Source organism: Thermobia domestica, chromosome 2, assembly GCF_964235325.1.
Source record: "Thermobia domestica chromosome 2, izTheDome1.hap1.1, whole genome shotgun sequence".
NCBI lineage: Eukaryota > Metazoa > Arthropoda > Insecta > Zygentoma > Lepismatidae > Thermobia > Thermobia domestica.
Window position 1 is genome coordinate 379155856 of NC_137455.1, and position 23797 is coordinate 379179652.

The following is a 23797-nucleotide window of genomic DNA, read 5'->3' on the forward strand; positions in this document are numbered from 1 at the left end:
AATTGATTTTTAGCATAAAGTGAAGATGGCAATATTGTTTAGCGACAGGGAAAGCATTCCCACCCCTTCTTGTTATATTTTGAGTTCAGTGAAGGTCAAGGTCAGAGCTTAATTTATCGCATAATGCCTACAATCCTCTATAGTGAAAGTGGAGCCGCTAAGCAACACAAACTGTAAATAGCTATTGCATTCTTTGTAACATTTTTCACAGACACACTTCTTCAACGTTTGGCTTTATTCCAATTATCGTTTAACGAAAGTCAATAATTATTAAAGAATTGCAATTGATCGGCCCCAGCCCGGCCCGACCTGAAGAGTCAGCCAGCCCAAGCCCGGCCCGGCCCAAAGAAATAACAGTGTCGGCCCGCCCAAGCCCGGCCCGGCCCGGCCCAAAGAAATAGCAGAGTCGCCCTGCCCAAGCCCGGCCCGTGCAGGTCTCTATTTTAAGGACTTTACTTATTTATTTATTTATCGACGCAACAGGCATTAATACCCAATTACAGTGTCTACATATATATAATTTTGAATTACAATGATACTATAGTACTCGCGTCGAGTCGTGAAGTTTGACCTAGATCTACTGATTTCACCACCCAATAGAACGCGAGGGTGTGTTCCGGTCGTCAACCCGTACCCATCAAATTTTCTCAGTGTCTTCTATCGCGCTACACTGAAAACATCTCCCGAGAGTACAGTGCTGTCGGATTGGCGTCAAGTTCCGTTTTGTTAATTCTTTTTTGTTGCGTTATATTTTCGTTGTTACTATTTGTCCTATTGTTACCATTTTAGAATAGTTGTTACAGTAGTTATTGTTGTGCAGTGTTATTATACTCGTTTACTATGTCTTCAAAGTTTGGCAACGTAGTTGGTGAATTTCAGTTGTTTGACGTTTCCCCAAGTGTGCGCTCGAGAAGCGGCTCCACGAATTGTACCGAAGTTTTCCGATGTGTTGGAGCTCAAACAAATTATTTCTCTGATTGGTTTAGATCCCACGCTTCACGACTCGGCGCGAGTACTATAGGACTTGAAGTAAAACAATAGTTTCCTTGATTTTTTTTTTTTTTTTTTTTTTTTTTTTTTACAAAACATGCTGTATTACTCTTTCGATCAACTTTTCAGAACTATTAAATATATCTACATCTTTATAATCTTTACTGATTATGTTGTATGTAGTACAAATTCTCCATTTAGCAACAAAAACTCTTTTTATATATTAACTCTATCGCTGTCAGTCTGTCTGTCCGTTCGTCCGTTCAGGAAACACAAAACCTCCAGAACTACTTCATGGATCACCATCAATTTTGGCGAAGATGTACAGAATCAAAAGTTAGAAGCCCAGTTCGCTGCTGAAGGCGATCCATTCACCGGAACTACAGCAGTAATAAACCACTTCCGGTTTTAATGTTGATCACTATAGAGCCAAAACGGTAATAGATAGCGAGAAACGGTTTCCTGCAATCGATTACACGTCTAAAGAATACATTTTAATCTTCATCCTTAACTCTATACTTAAACCGGAAGTGACAGTAATCCATTACAACTTCCGGTTTTAACACTGATCTACATATAGCAAAAATGATAAGAGATACCGAGAACCATCTATTAAAATCGATTTAGCGTTCTAAGAATAAATACCATATTCTTTCTTGATCCTATATTCAAACCGGAAGTGGTAGAAATCAACTATTTCCGGTTTAACGTTCATTGCTACACAGTAAAAACTGTAATAGGTAGTGAAATGCTGCTTTGTGCAATAAATTAAGCGTTCCAAGAATATATTCCAGCTCCTCTCTATTCTATCTACTAAACCGGAAGTGGTGAAAATCTACTACAAATTCCGGTTTCAATATTACTTCGAGGAGATATCTCACCGTATAAACCAAACTCCTTCACGTGGTATACACGTGACACTAGTCCGAATGTTTGATTGAAGGAACGGTTTCTAAAAATAAACGAAAGTTTGTTCTTACAAAAACTTTGAGGCTCTCCAGAGACCAGATTGAGACAAGACCGTAAAAAATAAATCAATCAATAAATAAAAGGTTCTTGCAGAATATAATACGAATTGAAGTAATCTTACGAGGCTGGTGTTGAAATAGGAACGCTGGGGTAGGAGAGGAGGTCCTGGAAGTATAGCCTAGGACACAAGAGTGTGTTAATCCGGCCCTGAACTTAATGCTGGGATCCGAAACATAAGAACTCCCAATGGAAAATGAACTCAAATTTCCTGTGCCAATTGGCGAGTATGTTAACCATATACTAGGTACCGAGCTCCGTTTAATCTTTTCGTACATTACATGTGTGTCTATGCGCAGGCTAGCAGTGTTATACGCGTAAAAATAAGATAGGTACCATGCACTATATTTAATAGATCGAAGTACCCTATCAACTGCTACTACAAGCACCATTGGTTTGATACGTACACCTGTATTTACTTTTACTTCTGAGTCATAAGCTTCCGGTGGGGGAGGTCATGTAAAACGTATATCTCGTTAAGCAATAAGTCCACGTTTCATATAGCCTTAGTGCTGGAAAGGGGCGCTAAACGCTGAATTAACCACCAACAAAGTTTGAGACAGAACTCTCATGTCACAATACCTATCTAAGGTTTTTTTTCTTTAAAAACTCATAACCGAGTTAATTATTGACACACAATAATAACTTGGAGCAAAAAGGAAGTTATACAACAACTGCATAAAAGAAATACCACACTTATTGTAGAATACGCCCGCTTTTCTTGTTGCAAACACATCTTAAATAACTAAACTTGGCAACACTGTAGAATTATGTGTGTCTGTTATGCCATTAATAAATTACATGAATTTTATGTAAGTTTTAGGTGAGATATATTAAACAGCTATGAAGCTCAACGATATATTGCCATATCCTATACTATAATCACTACACCATTGCCATATCCTATAGAAACCATAATTTTACCGTTATTATTCGAGAAATACTAACAAACAGGTGTAAACACTGCGGCAGCCATGATCTGTACGGACGCCATAATGCCTTTCACGCTCATTGGTGGAGAAGTCTTGCTGTAGCGGTTGGCCAAACCCAAGGCCAATGAAAACACGACGCGAGAGAGTTGGAAACTTTTTGATTTTGTTTATCGTCTGGTGCTATGTTTTAACATAATATTATTCGTTATAATAGTTGTATTTTTATATATATATATATATAACTAGTTAAGAAATAGTTCTATATGTATAGAAATGTATGATGTGTGCATTAAAACTATGCTTAACAGGGAGGAATCTATAGATCAAAATACAGTAATTTAACTATCCAATAGTTATAAAATGAAAGCATTCGTATCATTGTTGTTTGATTATTAGCGTGAACCAGGGGCGGTTCCAGGGGGGGCGATCGGGTCGATCTTTCTCCCCCAAGAAGCGAAAACTTTCTTATTTTATATATATAAATAAAACCCATCCCAAAGGTTGGAGCCCTTAAAAATAGCAGTATGACAACCCACCGCCCCCCCCCCAGAAGTCGGTCCTGGATCCGCCCCTGCCGTGAACATACACAAAGACGTAACCTGTAACTATTAGAGAGGGGGTGAGTCAAGCCCATAGCTAGGGGGAAGTAGGTGGGGTGCTCAGCCCCTGCAACCACCGTCAGCCCCAGAAATTTTCAGTTGATTGTTTAGATAAGTGCACGTTCAAAAATAAGGTCAAGAACGTATGGTGAATTCAATTGCCCCCCTCCCCCTTGTCTTAGTGTTTTGGCTACGAGCCTTGGGTGAACTCCACGAACATATTTAAAATACTTCATGGAGGAAAATTGTAATTGAGTAGTTATAATTAAATAATGTTATCAGGATTACGCTAGTGGTCCTTATAAGATTGTAATGCTATTAGGACCTCGCTTATGAATATTATAAGACGCTAATGCACATTATAAGACTGTATTGTTATTACGATCACGCTAGTGTACCTAGAAATTATTATTAGAATCACGCTAGTGGCTCTCACAAGATTGCAATGTTATTAAGATCACGCTAATGGACTTTATAAGAATGTAATGTTATTAAGATTGCTGTAGTAGAGTTTATAAGATTGTAATGTTATTAGGATCACGCTAGTAGACCTTATAAGAATGTAATGTTATTAAGATTACTGTAGTAGAGTTTATAAGATTCTAATGTTATTAGGATCACGCTAGTAGACCTTATAAGAATGTAATGTTATTAAGATTGCTGTAGTAGAGTTTATAAGATTGTAATGTTATTAGGATCACGCTAGTAGACCTTATAAGAATGTAATGTTATTAAGATTGCTATAGTAGAGTTTATAAGATTGTAATGTTATTAGGATCACGCTAGTAGATCTTATAAGGTTGTAATATTATTAGGATCACGTTAGTAGACCTTATAAGAATGTAGTGTTATTAGAAACCCGCTAGTAGACCTCATAAGAAACTTGTTAGTACGTCAGTCCGTTACTCCTCACGATAACTTTTGAACCAAAGTAAATTTTTTAATTCTGTTGCAATAGACTCCTATAATATCTCAGCTGAATTCTATAACGGGTAACGGTGGTTTTAACGATGGCTACCCATATCTCGTTTTCTAGTATTAAAACAAAGCTATATAATTGTAGAATACTGAAAGTTTCACATCTTGCCAATAGATGGCAGCAAAACTTGCTCTAGCGTCTAACATCTACCGGACCATATTGAAACTTGGCATGATCCTCTGTACACAATTGTTCTATTGCTACCTCAACTGAAATAAATATGTGTGATGTTTGAGTATCAGTTTAGCGTCCCTTCCAGCAGCAAGGCTATATGAGACGTAGACCTTCAGCTTAACGTGGGATCGAACCACATGAGTTTCCACCAGGAATCGGTTTCCGCTCTATGTTACACAAGTGCTCCTTCGAAAGGTGTTTTCAATTTTCTCCAAGGTCTTAAAGAATGTAAAAAGTAGTTTCTGCATATCTCTATGCATTGTATGTAGGTAAGTACATTCTAAGCAAATTGTGTTAATGTTGGAAGACATTTGAATAGGATGATGAATGTGGAAAAAATGAGGTTGTCCTGCTACCAAAGTTTAAAAAAAAAAACAGTTATGCAAGTAGAAAGAGAAAAAGCAAAAAAAAAAAAAAAAAGAGAGAGAGATTATAAAGTTCTTCTTAGTGGTACATAATTTAAGACATGCTCCTTCGGAAACCACAGCCATATCAAATGTGTCAGGAGCAGTTCGAGTTTAAGATCTAGATCGTAAATCACATCAAGTGGAGGAAAGACTAGGTCGGATCACGTTGGCACTCGATCTTTTTTTTAAAAAAAGTTTCTTTTTCCTCTTCTGTGGTTATCAAATGTTGACATCAGTATAGCAAGCGCATCAAGACATTGAGAATACATTTGTCATACACTCAACATGGCACGGCTACAAATGCTGGAACACTTGCAATTATTTGCTTCAAAAACAGAGGTTCCAAAACTATTTTACTTGATGGTCCCTTTTCTAAACCGTGTAAACCCAAGGATCTACTTGATTTCCCTGCTGGTTAGTGGCTACACTGAGAAAAAAACCATGATCCGGACAGCGGTATATTGTGCAAATATACGGAATCCATATGTTTACTACTGAAATCTGTACGGATTATACATTATCCATATGCTACATACTGCCTTTTGTCGTGCTTAGATGTTACATAACACAGTTGCAGAATGTCTGACATTTAACAGTCCTCCGTATGTTGCATACGTCAGCTATGTTATATACGTCCATCTGTATATAAGATTCTTACCGCCTATATAAGTATAGTCATACGGAAAGTACGTATAGCTGGAACACTTGTACGGACAGTATTATAAAACAAACCTTTTCTCTTATACGTTTACTACAGGATGTTACATAGGGTTGGACGTTAAGTTCAAAAACTACAGGATTTACGCATGTAACCTACGTTTTTACATACGCCACATATGTTCTTTTCTCTTTGTAGCACCTTTGGTGCACGAGGTCCCGAGTTCGATTTCCAACAAGAAAGTTTTGAACGTAATACAGTAGTTCTGATTTTACGTTAAACTGTATTCTACCTTAAATGTAATAAACAAACAAAAATCCTATGTTCTTAGGTCCGTAGACAGAAAATCAAGTGAGAAAGATCGAGATTATTTGGGGACATGACTTCAGTTCACTTTACATTCATACATATATACTAACAAATTGAATGGTTCAGGGGAGCAAAAATGGGCGCAGAAGAGGCTGAGCTTCCGATGGCCAACCCTAGCTACGGGCCTGAGACTGTCTCCCCGTCTTTGTGTGTTTCTGGGTTCGATCTCAGATGGAAAAGGGTTGAATAATATATTTGTTGCCACCTCTTTTAGCCTGTATGGTAAAATCTTCCGCGTTTAATTTCAATAAGGAACTTTGTGATCCACTGTCGTAAAAGGTGTCCTGTAAAGAACGCAACATTTGAAGTGTCCGCCATTTCCCTTCAGGCAAGTTGGCAGCACTGAACGTTACATGATTTTCATTTGTCGTCTTTGTGGTTAGTAGTCACAAAAATAATAATTTCTAATAATAATAATAATAATAGAATAGTACTTATATTGGAGAGTCATATCCCCCTTTCCCCAAGCAGAAGCTGAAATGAGCGACTCGGGAAAGACGTTGGTAAGCGCGCCACTTCTGGTAAAAAGCGGGATCGGACAACAGAACAGTATGTAGGTAGTTTAATTTCGGAATGTACCTGCAGATGGCAGGGAAATCTTGTTTGTTATGTCTTTACATTGCGTTGCATGGTAATGCTGAACTTTTTTTCAGTTTATTTCAAAGTTAGAAGAAAAAAAATGAGATATCATTGTCTTCCTCTGGCAGTTCAAATGACTCTGCCATATTGAAGCAATTTTTATTAACTATGGTCTGCAAAGTCTCAAACTCTGTATGATTTTGGTAAGTGACTGATGAGTAAACTTACAGGTCATTCGGTTGCGATTGAACATGGCGTCTGTCCAGCCATACTGTTCAAAGGACCACTTTTATTATAGCTATAGGCCTATTTGTAATAATGTAGAAAAGCTCCTAACTTTTTAAAAAGTTAATTTGATTTTACTTCTTTAAGAAATACGAGAAATTGCTTCGACCCTTTTCCATTTTCCGATTTCAGTAAATTTTTGTTTTGTTTGAAAATCAAATGCTTCTATATGTTTATGACCCAAAAATCAAAGCATTGAGACTAATGGGCCTTTTTTTTTCTGCAGGTGAGGAGTGAAGATGGCAGGCTAGCAATGGCGTTGAGTGATGTTAAAATTAGAGGAGCCATAAAGTTCCTCTTCCTCTAGGGGAAGTCTGCTAAGACCATCCATGGTGAGACGCTACAAACAATGGGGGTCCACGCCCCGTGTTATGCCACTGTTAAGAACTGGGTTGTCAAATGTAGGACAGGATATTTTGGCACTGAAAATTAATCTTGCACTTGAAGACTCACCATAGTGATCGTACCCGAAATATTTGAAAAGGTGAATGAAATCATTCTCTCGGATCGATGCATTTCTGCTCGAAGAGGATCTAGGCATCTCCCTTGAACGCGTTAGTATCACTATATTCGTGGTCATCTTGACATAAGAAAACTACCCGCCAAGTGGGACCCGAATGTTTTGCATGCAGATCAGAAGGTAAGGGCGCTTGGTTTCGTTTCGACTCGTTTTGAGCAGGGTGCCACTAATTTTGTCGCACTTTTTATCAGTGAGAATGAAAAAAAAACGGCTCTATTTTGTATGATCCATAGACAAAAGCAAAATTAAAAGAATAGAGTTAAGAGATTCTTGCTATTTTTTTTTGTAACCAGGATCAGATAACCTTTGTTGATTACCTACAAAGTAACACAATAGCCGGGGCTTGTTATGCATCATTACTATGATAAGCTTCAGTTAGAGAGATGGAAAAAAGAAAAAAAAACGCCGTGGAAAGTTATGCCGAGAATTTGTCTACCTTCATAGCGATGCATTTCCTCACAAGAGCAGTACTACAATCGAAAATTTGGCTACTTAAAGATTTAAAAACCTTGAATCACTCGCTCTATTCACCTGACCTAGCCCCATCTAACACCTATTCCCAAATTTAAAAAAAATCTGAAGGAAAAAAACAGTAACATTTCTGAAGCGATTTCAGCTACATTTCAATGGCTTGACAGCCAACCGTTTTTATTTATTTATTTTTTTGAGGGATTATACAAACTGGAGAACTGAAGCAAAAATTTATTAAATTGAACAGAGAGTATGTTGAATAAATTCATTATAAAATTAATTTTGACTTGCTTGCGTTAGGAAAGCTAAAATCTTCTCAACAACTCTTGTATCACAAGATTATAATATATATCACGCTTACAAATGAATTCATCCATTCTTCATCAAACTTAACAGAGTGAAAGACTTTGACTACCCTAGTAGACATGGGCAGAGTTAAGAATTGTTTGCTGAGGGGCAGACTTTTTGGTTGGTCTCGGACCTCGGTCGGCAAATTTTGACAGGTCTTGGTACGTGGCTATCTTATAGGTGGATTTTTTACTTTTTGTCAGTTTTTTAAGGGGGGGACAATGCCTCCATAGCTCCGCCGATGCTAGTAGGCAAGTGAAACATCTTCTTCTGCAGGCATTTGGTTATCGAATTATGAGCCATTAAATTTCGGGTTTGGAAAATTAAAAAGTTCGAAAAAAAAATTGTACAGCCCTCAGAAGAACTCACCCGATGTGTACAAACTCAGTACAGAGGTAAATCTTGATCAGCTTAATTCGAATGCGAAATATTTTCCTCAACAAGCCTTTGATTTGGTCCCCGAGATAGGGACCATTAAAGTACTTAGTCAAATTTTTGCAAAAATAAATAAATAAATAATAATAATAAAAATAAAATAAATAAAATAAACAGAATAAAATAATAATAATATAAAAACATTGTAGTTGCTATTAGAATCAAACTACACGGAACAAACCTATTAAATTTTAATTTGTAGTAGGGTCTATAAGAAAGTAAATGACACTGTTTTGCTATGTTGTAAATATAATTTATACTTATTAGCTTTAATTAAGCTTAGTATACTTAAGATTAGTATACTTATTACTTAAGATTGGCTTTAAAAATAAATGAAGGACAAATTCCTCTTAGCAATAGGCAAACTAGTTTTACACAAGTTGATACTTTTATGTTTTTTTGCCAGAATAGTACTTTAACACACTATATATTATTTATTTAAAAAATATTTAATTACGTTTCACTGGATTTAAAATAAAGAATGTTGTATGAATGTACGGGTTTGTGTAGAGGCGAATTTAGAAGTTAAAAACTGGGGGGGGGGGCACCCAGAATCCCGACTATGGTAGGTATATCATGCGATTAGTACGCACATAAACTTCCAAAGATATGTAAATAATAGCTTAAATTATTTTTTCACTAAAAAACTGGGGGCCTAGGTTCCCCGGCCCCAAGGTAGATCCGCCACTGAGTTTGTGTATTATTGGTAGTTAGGCCTATAGAAATACATGTAGCTCCATCTACAATTTTATTTTGTAATTTGCAAGTAATAGAATAATCAACAAAATATACAATTACTATTGTATTTTTTTTTTTTTTTACATCAATAAAGTATGGTTATTTTGGAAATTATGGATATTTTCTTCATATTGACTAAAATAACAAACATGAATTAACGCAGTAATTCAGTTAGACTGTATCGACTGAAAAACGATATTTATAGTCGTTTAAAATACTTAATTTAATTTGGATATTGCATCTTCCAGATTCATTTTTATACAGACGACATTTTATCTGTTCAATTAGTAAATGTTCCTATTATGAAAACAAAAATCGACCTCAATCGATTTTGGCAACTCTTTATTACAGATAGCTCCCCCAAAACATAGTAATTAATCAACCATCTTATTATCTAATTTCTTATCCTTGAAATTAACGTCTAATAACTAGGGATGGCCACAAAGTTCCGGTTCCGGCGGAACCGGTTCCGCGAGGAACCGGTTCTCGGAGATCCGGTTTTCAGAACCGGTTTTGGAACCGGTTCCGGACCTGGATCCGAAAACCCGGTTCCAGAACCGTATCTTAGGGACCGGTTCCAGACCTGGATCCGAAAACCCGGTTCCAGAACCGGATCTTAAGAACCGGTTCCACATCTGGTTCTGAAAACCCGGTTCCAGAACCGGATCTTAGGAACCGGTTCCAGACCTGGATCCGAAAGCCCCCAAAGACCCGTAAAGGATGCATAAAGTTCACCTTCAAAAATAATGCAAAGAGGACCATGCGCTTATGCCTTCCCCGCCCAGACCCGTTTGTGCCCCCAGAAAAACAATTTTGGTCCACCAGTGGGTGTTTAGCCAAATGAGTTGGCCAGTTTGCCTGTTTAACCAATGCGTTTGCCAGTTACCCAGTTTATTTAGCCAAATGAGACAAGCTGCCGCCGCCTGGGCGCCTGCCTGTCGCTTCCACCATTTCATCTAGCATACTATTCACAGCTTGCCAGCAGCTCTGGTTTAGCGTAGGGATGGTCACACAAGTTTCGGTTCCAGCGGAACCGGTTCCGCGAGGAACCGGTTCTGTTTTCAGAACCAGTTTCAGACCTGGATCCGAAGAACCGGTTCCAGACCTGGATCCAAAGAACCGGTTCTAGACCTGGATCCGAAGAACCGGTTCTAGACCTGGATCTGAAGAACCGGTTCCAGACCTGGATCCGAAAAACCGGTTCCGGAACCGGATCTTCTAGAACCGGATCCGTCCAGACCCGAAAACCGGTTCCACCAGGAACCGGTTCTGGCCATCCCTACTAATAACAGGTTTGTTGGATAAAACGTTCTAAATAACTATTAGATTTTTAAAACCAAAATTTGACAATGTTCAAAGCACTACTTTGATGATCCAACCATAACATGAGATCTCCACAGGTTTGTACACAATAATATTTTACATGCAATCAGATCTCGTCAAGCTCTATCACCACATGCTAAGTATGGTCAGACTCAGATCGGATGGGTTTCGTCGATCCCGTAATGATTACTGCTTTTGTGATTGATTTGTTGTCATTAAAAAACTAAGCAAAGAACACAAATAGAATAGAATTTAATAAGAAATATAAATAAACTTTTGAAATGAAATGAAATGAAATCTTTAAAGTTTCGGTTATACAGGTTAGGCTAAAGGAGACGGTGATTATGAGAAATGAATGAAATGGTGGAATGAAGAAAGTGGGAGAAAATGGGAGAACCCCGAGAAAACCTACGCACACGGTGTTTGTCCACCACAAAGTTCACTTGGCGCGAGCTGGGATCGAACCAAGGATCCCATGCACCAGAGGTTAACGCTCTACCACTGAGCTACCGCGACCCCAAATAAACTTTTATTCTATATATTATAAGTTTTATGTTTATGACTAAAAATAAAGCAAAAATTTAATATAAAGACTTTTATCTATATTAATAGTTCAATAGTCTATAAATATATAAATGAGTAAAATTCAGCTACAATTTCATCTAGTTTCTACTACTCTGATTTTTATTTTTTTAAAACTCGATAACTAAAATTATCAATCTATCATCATTAATTCATATATATATATATATATATATATATATATATATATATATATATATATATATATATCAGTGGCGTAGGGAAGGGGGGGCCCGGAGGGGCCGGCCCCCCCCCCAAAGAGGTCCGACAATGTACTTTGGTACTTTGATGTTTGTAATTTTTTATATATTTTTATGTTTATATATTTTTTTGTTTGTAATTTTTCTATATGTGCCTATAACAGCAGTTGGGCCCCCCCCAAACACACATCCTGGCTACGCTACTGATATATATATATTCCATCTTATATTACTGTATTTCATGTTTTAAGAGATTACAAATACATTAAACCATATATTACACAAAAATTACTCGTCATTGATACTTGTAATAATCGAATAAAATATATAATTTTACTCGATTTAAAATCGAAATAATTTATTAAAATAAAAACTTAATTTTTATCATATCGGTTATAATTTTTAATTTAAATTTCTTTTATCGTTAATTTTCTTATTAGAAAAAAATATATTATTTCATTAACTTGCTTACTAGAAAAATCTCTTAATAGATTACCATAGATCATAAGTAAATCTATTTTCAGAATATTTTTGAAATGTATTATGTATCAGAATTATTAATGACACAATTATTGTACGAAATATAAAATTCGTGGTTTTGGTTCTTCTTACTAGGCTATATGTAATATGAAGTTATTGATTAGGAATTATTTTATTTGACAGAAATACTTTTAACTATTTAATAATAATAATAATAATAATAATAATATACCCCACTTTAGCCTAAAAATTGCAGATTTAGTATGAAATATAATTTTAACATAAGTTTACACAGTAAATTCGCATTTAAATGTTATGCTATGATAATTATAATTTATATTTTGGTACTACAGGAACTAGGCTTATATATATTTATTTTTATTTAAACTTAAAAACATCTTGAAAAGTGGTTAGGCCTAGCGTTTAATATTATTAAAGTTGTATTCTATGTATACACGGTACGTATACAACTTCGAAACAATACTTAAAATGATAAAGGTGCCGTATATATAGGCCTACTTATTTATTTTGTAAATTATTATATTAATACAATTATATGCTGGTTTAAAATACAAATCCGATAATTTGTGATTTTTTTTCAGAATTAATAAAAATAAAAATGCAGGTTAATGTTAAGTTTTTCCGGGAGTTTTCTTTTTTTTAAAAACATAAAAGAAAATTATGAGAAAAAAGGGAAATATTCTCAAAGGGACTATACATAAGTTTCGTCTTTTATAAGATAGCACGAAAAAAATCCCGTTCTAAAATGAAATAAGATACTTAGAGCTAATATTATTTTACAATCTCAACAATTGAGAGACATTAAAGATTTTTTTTTTTAAAAAAAAGAAGAGAAACATTTCTAGGGTTACTTTATTGACTATTGAATCCTGTGTTATTGTAGGAAAACTGCAGGCGGGCCAGCCGCGTCGGCCATAACGTTTCCATAGTTACGGGATGGGAAACTTCGTGTCACACTGGGGAAGAGCTACGAGCGATGGTTAGGCTTAAATCACCGGAGTCGGACGAGGCACAGACAAAAACCGGTAAGTGGAATTTATTTATTACTCCTTTTTCACTGCTTTCAAGACCAAATAACAAACTTGTATTATTACAATTATGTTACGAAAGGTTTGAGGATTCTTGTTGTTAAATTTAAAGTTTGTTAACAGCTATAAATTAACCATATTTTTAGCGGTAAAAGTATTAGAAAGAGAAAAAACTTTGGAAGACGCCATTTCTTACCTCTGAGCTGCCTGCCGAACTTGGTGTTATCAGGTCGTAATGGCGGCGTTGAAACACACATAAAATACACGCCAAAACGTGTGTGAAATAAAACCACAGAGCACATACTTGTATGTGAGTAATAAACCATTGTATCATACACTGATAAAAGTTTAACGAAGTCCTGTTAAGGGCAGAATTAGCTCAAGAATACGATATATATTTTTAACTTCATGCTGCCCGTGTTAACTTTTGTTCTCGCTTCAGTGAAAAACTAGGACCGGAAGTGAATGTTAAAACGTAAATAAATAACATTTACAACAACAGCTGGTGTTGATGCTGAGTTTTCGTTTCAGGATGCATCTCTTGTCAATAAAGTGAAATAAAAAAATACAAGTATATTAAACTGCGCATTATTTCACTAATTTCCATACATTCAAATCATATTACCGGTAAAAAAAAAAAAAAGAGCCAAACTTTTACCGGACAAATGAAGTATTACTGTCACATTAAATTGCATTGGCACTTACTTTATATTACTGTTTCCTGCTGCATGTTACTATAAACGAAGAATCGACCAGTAGGCCCTACATACTGCTTGTTAAAAATAAATAAATAAACAAACTGGAGCACACAAATCCAGCTGTTAGCTCCCGTGTGGGCAAACAGACGCTGCTAAAATACTCCGGGGACTATTTCCTTTACTTGACCATAGCAATATAACCGTAAAACGGCGCTTAACACCGCCATACAATATATTTTTTTTTTATTGTTGTTGTAGAATCTGAACGTAAAACGAATCACAAAAATGCACCTAGTTCTTATACATTCTGTTTTGAGTTAACATACACTCAATAAAAGAACACACACGCTGATCAGGAATGTTTCCTTTTGGTAAGTTCTAAGCACAGCACACTTTGGAAAAGAACTGGAGTCCAATTCGAAACAAAACACACTCCACTACAGTTCAGAAACAATTGAAACATAGAAACCAAAAAGGGAAAGAATAAAAGAAAAAAGCATACACTATACAACCTGAGCCGCCGTTTCTTTTTTTTTCTATTTTTTTTCTTCTTTTACAGCCTGTAACGGTACCTACATCAGTAAAAGTCGTTTTGAAGCGATAATGACCCCTTATTTTTGTTTATGTGTCTGTATGTCTGCAATCAGATTCCCGGGAGCCACACAGGTCAACTGAAAACGAATGGAGAAATATAGCACTTTTTTTTTGCCTTTTTTATAATCTTTTAGTTGAATAGGGTAAAATAGTTTTTTTCTCGATTTTTTTTTTTTACAACTCTGGGAATTACAATACCTGCTTGTCACTGGTCATTTGCTATATACAATTTCCTTCTCATATATGGACTACTTTTATACAACACGAGAGTTACAACAAAGAAAAAGAAACAATCACACCTATTCTACTTTACTGTTGTATTTCAGGACATAGTCCATACAGCAATAAAACAAGATTTATGACTGTTGCAGATCGTTTCCGACCATTTTACGCCACCAACAATGCATTTCTTGTTACAGTGATAAAGATCACTGTATGTTCATGATTTGCTTGCGCTGTCAGCGTATTTATCGGTACTTCAATACCTGAATTAAATCTAATCTTAGTATTATTTTTTTTTAAGTGTGTATATATAAGCATGGGCACAATTTCACGCATTGCGTTTTTCTTTTGTTTTTCACGTTTCGTCGATTTTCTAAGCTACTGATGTGGAACTAGACAGGAGCTGTCAATGGTTATACAATAGTGTTAATAATTATTACTTATTTGTGTTTCTTTGAGCCGTTTGACAGGAGAAGGTAAAAACCTTAAAATGTTGGTTTACTCCATAAGTAAACATACACAAGTTAATTCCCTTCACTTTTACTATTCTTGGGAATTGTTCAAGAGTCTAATGTTTGGCACATTGTAATATTTCTGATGTGTACATCTTGTTGAAACAAGTAGCTACCCACCTTCAGTGTTTCTTCCAGACTGGTTTCTGGGGGGGCACTGCCCTTCCGGATCTCTGAGAGTGCCCCTCCCGGAGGAGACCAAATTAATACGCCTTTAATATAATAATAAATAGAATAGTACCAGCAGTGACCCCCCGGAACATTGTTTCTGAAAGAAATACTGCCCACCTTCCTTTAGAAGGTCATATTTTGATATTCGCACATAGGAAATTCTAATCATTTTTCTCTAAATTAGCTAAATTAATAATATTCTCTCTCTAAATTAACCAAATTAATAATATTTTCTCTCTTAATTAGCTAAATTAATATTTTCTCTTTAAATTTGCCAAATTAATAAAAAATTCTCTCGAAATTAGCAAAATTAATAATAATTTTTCTCTGAATTAACTAAATTAATAATAATTTCTCTCTAAATTAGTCAAAGTAATGATAATTTCTCTTTAACCAAATTAGTAATAATTATCTCTCAATTAGCCAAATTAATGATGATTTCTCTCTAAATTAGCCAAATTAATAATTTCTCTCTAAATTAGCAAAATTAATAATATTTTCTCTCTGAATTAAATAATTTGATAGAAATTTCTCTAAATTAGCCAAACTAATAAAATATCTTTCTGAAGTAGCCAAATTAATAATAATTTCTCTAAATTAGCCAAATAAATAATAATTCCTTTCTAAATTAGAAAAATTAATAATAATGTCTCTCTAAATTAGCTAAATTAATAATAACTTCTCTTTAAATCGAAATTAACTCAATTGGTCAAACTAAATCCACATTCACTGATTTAGTTATCTATAGGTAAGAGTGCAGGACAGATTTTTTTTAAATAAAGGTAAGTAGCCAAGCCGGGAGTTTTTGATCAAGATTGTAACTGGAATATTGTTGAACTCTAAAAGGATAGACCCCATTCCAAGTAAGTACCCTTAGGGGACAAGGCTTACCATCCGGTTCGTGTCACTCGTGCCTTTTAAGATGAGGTGTGGTCAGCACATCGACTACCATTGCAGTTAATGCTGGCTTTTTAGATCGGAGTTCATTACTTTCTTCCCAGTGGCTCCCCAATTTTTCTCACGACGCTGAATCTGCGCTACAATACCGATATAATTTGGTAAGTATGAACGGTTACTCATTTTACCACAGACCAAACCAAACACTGTTTTACGTCACTGATTTCACGAGAAGTGATATTCCAGTGCGGCTAAGACATTAGTAGAGTCATATAATTATGAATCGGTAAATATGGCTGCCTGCAGAATGGGGAAAGTGGCCAAAGAAGTTTTTACCCACCTCTAAATTCTTGAAGAGGTTTCAGCTCTTCGAAATACATGTCCAAACGTATTAGATTCGCATACTCTCACATCATATATATTACAGTGAAGCTTCAATTATCAGGATTAATGAATCCTGAAGGTCATCCGTATATACAGAAATCAATATAAGTAGAGAAGTCATTTAAAAAAAGTTATTTTGTGAGAAAAAAAACTAAATTGGTTTTGTTTAATTAATAGAGTAATCCTTATATACCCTATATGATGAAAATAATATTATTTATCACAAACAATAAAAAAATACAGAAAATTCTAATAAAATATCAATTTTAACGAGTTTGATGGAAATTAATTTTTTACGAATGAGTTGTAGATATCAGTCCGAATATTTGGCTATCGGAATGTCTGATAATTGAAATTTTACGGTATATAATATATTTATTACTGTATTTGATATATACTGTTTTACTGTATTTAATATAAAATATTATAGTAAAGTAGAATGCAGGACATAGGACAAAAATCATCATTAGAACTAAGGAGGATTTAAATTATATATATATATATATATGTACCGTACTGTACTATAGTAGTTAAATATATAAACTGTAGTTAATAAAGTTATGTAATGATCACGAGTGTTTGTTTTGTTTTACATGAAGGGAGCATAATGGCTCAATGGTAAAGCGTGAGGTTCTTGGTTCGATCCCCGGCTAAGTAAATTTGTGGTGGACAATATCGTGTCCATGGGGTTTTTCTGGGTTTTCCCGTTTCCTCCCACGTTCTCATTCCACCAATTTTTACATCATCATTCATTTGCATTAATCATCCGTCTCCCTTAGCCTAACAGACATAATCGTGGGACGTTAAACTGAAAGTTTTCATTTTTGTCTTACATGAAATATATGCAGCATGTTGAAGCGTGAATCAAATTGTGTTCGCGACCGAGTTAATGTGTCGGTGTTTCCCACTCCCCCCTGGAAAAAATCTTGCGGATGTCCCTGTTGACAAAATATAAAAACAAGCCCCTATACTGTATGAAACATACAATCACAAATATATACATACATATATTCAGTGAGCATACAATCTGATACTTTTGTTTCCTATTACGTGAAATTTTTTTGACTTTTTAATAAATTGTCTATAATTAATATTTTAATTATATTTGCAGGATATAGTATTTTGGAACTAAGAATCAAAAGTTCGTTGCTTGTACCTGTAATATTTTATTTGATCAGGGGCGGTTTCAGGATTTTAATTTTGGGTAGGTCAGCTTCTTCGCTTATGGATACATACATACACATATTTGGTTGATTAATCATAGTAGGAAATAACTTTTACAATAGTGGTTGATGCTAGTTTGGATCTTTTATCGTTTATTATTTTTTTAAATTTTTATGGTAGGCTTGTGCCTACCCCAGGGGCGGATCCAGGGGGGTGGTGATCGGGGCGATGGCCCCCCAGAAGAGGAAACTTTCTTATTTTATATATATAAATAAATACCATCTCAAAGTTTGGAGCCCTTAAAAGTAGCAGTATCACAACCCACCGCTCCCCCAAAAGTCGGTCCTGGATCCGCCCCTGGCCTACCCGGCCTACTCGCTAAAGCCCTCACTTTCTTCAAATATTAATTAACTTATTAATTTGACATCCCTTTTCTCCACTGAGGTTACATAATACGAATTATCCTCATATGCCATGGATTTTTATCACTCTTACTGTCTTACCTGCTAAGAGACGAGGATATTTGAAAACTTTAAGTAAATACGGAAAGGTACATTGCAGGCAGTGGCGTATTTACGATTTTGTTTCGGGAGGGGCTTTGCTAACTTTCGGGGGGGGGGCTTCGCCTGGAAATGTGAAAATTCTGCAAGATATTTCATTTACTTTACTATACTAAGATTTCGGGGGGGGGCTTAAGCCCGGAAGCCACCCCCCTAAATACGCCACTGATTACAGGACTACGCCACTCTACACATTACAGGACTCTTAGGTATCTTTAAACCAAATCATACCAAACCACTTGGCGCAACAACCCTTTGTGGGCCTGAGCTGCTCCAACGCCATCTTTTATGGATAGGGTCAACTACGTCGAGCCTAGCGAATGACACGTGGTTAGCACGCTGCCTTACCCTGTCTCTAAACAGGCGCATCACGAGCCTTCTACACCTAGTGGTCGTCAAGTCTTTTATTAATGTGACTCGCCATTTTGCCACACGACAACGCTGGGTAGATTCTGTATATTGGGAACCACAGGCCGGGAATCGAACCTGGTACCTCGCAGACATAAATCCAACACTCTAACCAGTAAGCTATCCTATCCCCATAGGCACCATTACATCTGATAAATGTACTACAAGAACATCGAAGTGTAGACATTCTTGTCTCTGATGAATGCGCGATATAGTATCGAAACGTTACACTGTGATAGGAAGGTGGGGGGGGGGGATTTACTGATTTTTGTCAAGTGTGGGTAGCATGTTCACAATTTTGTAAGTTTGTTATAACACGTTCAGAAGTTCAAGAGACATTTTATATCTAATAAATATACAGCTAGAACATCGAAATGTAGACATTCTTGTCTCTGAAGAAGACACGATGTAGATCGAAACGTTACAATGTGATAGGTGAGGCAATGGTCTGCTGATATTTGCTAAGTATGGGTAGCATGTTCACAATTATGTAAGTTTACTTTAACCCGTTCCCAAGTTCAAGAGGCATTTTATATCTAATAAATATACTGCTAGAACATCGAAATGTAGACATTCTTGTCTCTGAAGAAGACACGATGTAGATCGAAACGTTACAATGTGATAGGTGGGGGAATGGTCTGCTGATGTTTGCTAAGTATGGGTAGGGATGCGTTCGAGACGAGACGAGACTGAATTTTTGTGACAAAATTCGAGTCAAGACACAACTCTTCCAATAGAGAACTATACAGTTTTCGAGTCGAGACATCACTTTTACAGCACATTTTCGAGACGAGACAGCCTCAAATCTTGTCTCGTGCGCATCCCTAAGTATGGAGTCTCGTGCGCATTCACAATTTTGTAAGTTTATTATTACACGTTCACAAGTATAAGAGGCATTTTATATCTAATAAATATACTGCTAGAACATCGAAATGTAGACATTCTTGTCTCTGAAGAAGACACGATGTAGATCGAAACGTTACAATGTAATAGGTGGGGGAATGGGCTGCTGATGTTTGCTAAGTATGGGTAGCATATTCACAATTTTGTAAGTTTATTATAACACGTTCACAAGTACAAGAGACATTTTATATCTAATAAATATACTGCTAGAACATCGAAATGTATACATTCTTCTCTCTGAAGAAGGCGTGATGTAGTATCGAAACGTTAAACTGTAATAAATGAGGAGGGGAAGTCTACTGATTTTTGTTAAGGGTGGGTAGCATGTTCACAATTATGTAAGTTTATTATAACACCTTCAACAGTTCAAACAGCGATTTAATTGAAATTTTATGCTGAAACTGTTGGTCCACGTGGCATACAGCCTGACTGACTAAGTAAAAAGAATCTCGAAAATAACTAACCTAAGAATCTTTATTAATTATGTGCTTAATAATCTATGCGTGCTCTTTACACGGCAATTGATTGATATAGCCCCGCCAAAAATTAACACAGGTCACACACTTCTACATTGTAATTCTCTGCGGGATACGCTGATGACGTAACCTAAAGATTTCACGAATTGGGCTGACAACGTATGATGGATCGTTGTCTTCCTTTGACTATGAACTTGATTTTCAGGGATAGCATGTTTGGATCCTGTATCGTCCAATTAACGCTCAGCGTGGCAGAAAAGGAGTGGACCAGCTGAGTATGAGCATTGTTTTTAACACAATAGGGGAGAACACGACATGTGGTCTTGTTTCTTACACACAAACATGACTCACAATTCAAAATAGAAAGAGAGAAATCATTTTCGTAAGTACAATTATGGTGAATTGTGGTGTGAGATTTCATACACAAGACATTTCTATCCTATTCTGTTTATTACTTATTACAACACAATATATTAATGGATACTTTCTGAAATGGTAGGCAGCAACAACAATAGAATATTAGATGCATGTTCTTATTTTGTTATCAAGAAGAATTGACAATTATATGTGTATCCAGAAAGATTAGGATTAGGAATTAGATTTCTGGGCTTTCGGCATCTATGGCCACGTTAGCCCGTCACGTATGAAGGATGAAGTCCCTCGACGATCACACTGCCCAAGGAACTGGGAGGAAATTTTCGTTTAAGAGGTCTAATCACTGCGAAATTAAAATACCGCTAATTTTACAGTAATTATGTTTCTATCTTCAAACAGATAAAAGATAATTGATATGTGGAACAAGGGCGCGCTAGACAATATAATTTTGCATGAGGTACCGTTATTACGAGTTACCTAGTAGCTTTCTGTTTGCAGCCATTTAGAAACGCGAAAATAAATGACGATTTGCTAAATGGCTAGAAATCGAAAATAGATAAGTGATTTGTGATAACGATATCTCATGTAAAATAATATTGTCTAGGGCGCACTTGTTCCACTTTTCGATTATCTTTTATCTTTTTGAAGATATCACATATTTACTGTAAAATTAGCTGCATTTGCTTGTCGCCGTGATGGAGTTTTTTAAAGCTAATATTTGTCAATGTGTAGAATTGCCAATGTTAAGGTTCGATTCTAGTCCTTAAGAAGTACTAATCATGTTAATAAATTTTATTGGATTTTTCCATTAGAGGACAATACAATGGTAAAAGTTTTCTAAACAGGAAAACTAACGTATGCTGGTTATATCTGTGTTCAAAAATAACGAAATCCAATAAATACTGATTATCTGCATGTATATTTATCGAACTTTTCTCAAGTACCGGTAGGTTTTGTTATGATTCCGAACTATAATAACGACTTTTTTTCTCATAACAGGCTCCGAACTACAATAACAGAACTGTTTCTGGTAACAGCCACCGAACTACAATAGCAGATTTTCTGTTAGCAGCCTCCAAACTGCAAGAACAGATTTTTTGATAACAGATTCTGAACAACAATAACAGATTTTCTGAGAACAGGCTCTGGACAACAATAACATACTTTTTTCTGATAACAGGCTCTGAACTATAATAACAAAATTGTTTCTAATAACAGCCATCGAAGTAAAATAATAGATTTTCTGATAACAAGCTCTGAACAACAATAACATGTTTCTGATAACACACTTCGAACTACAACAACAGGATTGTTTCTGATAACAGACCTCGAAGTAAAATATTTCTAATAGATTTTCTGTTAACATGCTCTGAACAACAATAACATGTTTCTGATAACAGGCTCTGAACGAGAATAACAGACTTCTGGTAACTGGATCCGAACTACAATAACAGAGCTTTTGTGATAAAAATACTCTGAAGTACAATAGCAGGCCTTTTTCTGATAACAGGCTCCGAACTGCAATAACAGGCCTTTTTCTGGTAACAAGGATTGAAAAAAAAAAAAGAAAATAGAACTTAAATTAATAGATGATTGCATCCATCAATCTTTGATAGCAGAAAGAAAACCAAGAGGCCTAAATTACTTTGTTTTTGTGTTTGTTCGTATACTACATAATGGAACAAAAGGTACACGTTACCCTCCTAAACTAGATCCTAATAACATTCATTCCTCTCACCTTATTTTTAGCACAATATTTCCAAGAATGAGAAATCCACGAAGGATGCGATATAACATTTAAACCATATTTATTATTGGAGTATATTATGTAATTACTTACATATTTTAATGAAATTCGTTGTGTTTGTATAATCACTTTATCGCTTCTTACTTTTTATACTATGAATCTTGTGACACTAGAAAGGTGTTTGAGGACTAAGCCTTGGATAGTGTTACCCACGAGAATAAGATAAATTTCTACTATTGTCTCGAAACTAGCAACTATATCTGTAGCCAAAGGAGAGTGAGGTATTTATAGCTCGTTGGAAAATATTTTTTGAAAGTATACAAATATTATACATTTTCATTGGTGGTTTCACTGTGAAATCTTCTAGTCTTTTCAGGTTTCCTCCGGGAGAGGGGAGATTTTCAATACACGTCAGGGGCAAAATGGTACTGCATATTGGTAACCCATATTGAGTAAGAATGGATATATAACTCTGTGGATAAGGGAGGGTGAAGAGGGGGTCTTTTTCTCTGAGAACCGATCACGTTTTGCATAATTCAATCATATTCTTGCACTCTTCGTTATGTCATTCTTCCGATATCTTAGAACAGCAGGGTGGATCCAGAGGGGCGATCGGGGCAATCGCCCCTCCACCCCAAGAAGAGGAAATTTTCTTATTTTATATATAAATAAAACCCATCCCAGAGTTTGGAGCTCTTAAAAGTACCTCTAAGTAGCAGTATTACAACCCACCGCCCCCCCCCCCCAGAACTCCGTCCTGGATCCGCCCCTGCAGAACAGAGAAATTCAGGATTAATGTTTCTTGATAAAATTATTGCAGTAATATTTCTGAAACATGTAGAGAGCTTTTGTAGATCAGCATACATTTGAGACGCATTTTCTCGCAGGTTACCTTCAATTTTATGTTGTACATTCGTTTGCATAATAAGTTACACTTTCAGCCAACCATTTCCGTTCCCACGAAAAAGAAAAAAAAGCTACAGAAAACACTATATTTGCATCGAGGTCGCAGCTACCATGTATGCTAATGGTCGCCACAAAGTACTACAACGGGAGACAAACTGTGATGTTTTGTCCTCTCTGATTCTGACTTGCTGATATAATTTTAAAAAAATGTTTTTGTAACTCGTAATTTTGTATTTCTATTTGAAAAGAAACGTTGATTGTATCAGTGACAAACCAGTGAATTTCACACAACACACTTTAACATCATGCATATTGCTATCATACGTACACAATTCTTTCGGAGCAATGCAAATATCGTTATCGGATTTTCCAAAACTTCTAAAGGTTCTTTGAGTTTAACGTCCCACGATTACGTCCTTTAGACAAGAATTTGTGGTATGAAAATGTTGGAGGAAACAGGAATATCCCGAGAAATCCCATGGACACGATGTTATCTATTACAAACTTAATTGGCCGGGGATCGAACATAGGGACCTCACGCACCAGCAGTAAACACTGTAGCACTAAGCCACTATGCCCCCATTTACAAGTTCTTAATACATTAAAAATATTTACTTTCTGAAGTTGAATATTAAG

The 23797-nt window shown here is 35.8% G+C and overlaps 1 long non-coding RNA gene across 2 annotated transcripts in view; it reads left to right on the forward strand.

Moving 5' to 3' along the window:
* The window catches only part of LOC145678867 (uncharacterized), a 541133-nt gene that overhangs the window by 212884 nt on the left and 304452 nt on the right, over positions 1-23797 (forward strand). For both annotated transcript variants that reach the window (XR_014130459.1, XR_014130458.1), the window contains exon 2: positions 13000-13141. This is a non-coding gene — a long non-coding RNA (uncharacterized LOC145678867). The remainder of the gene's footprint in view (positions 1-12999; positions 13142-23797) is intronic.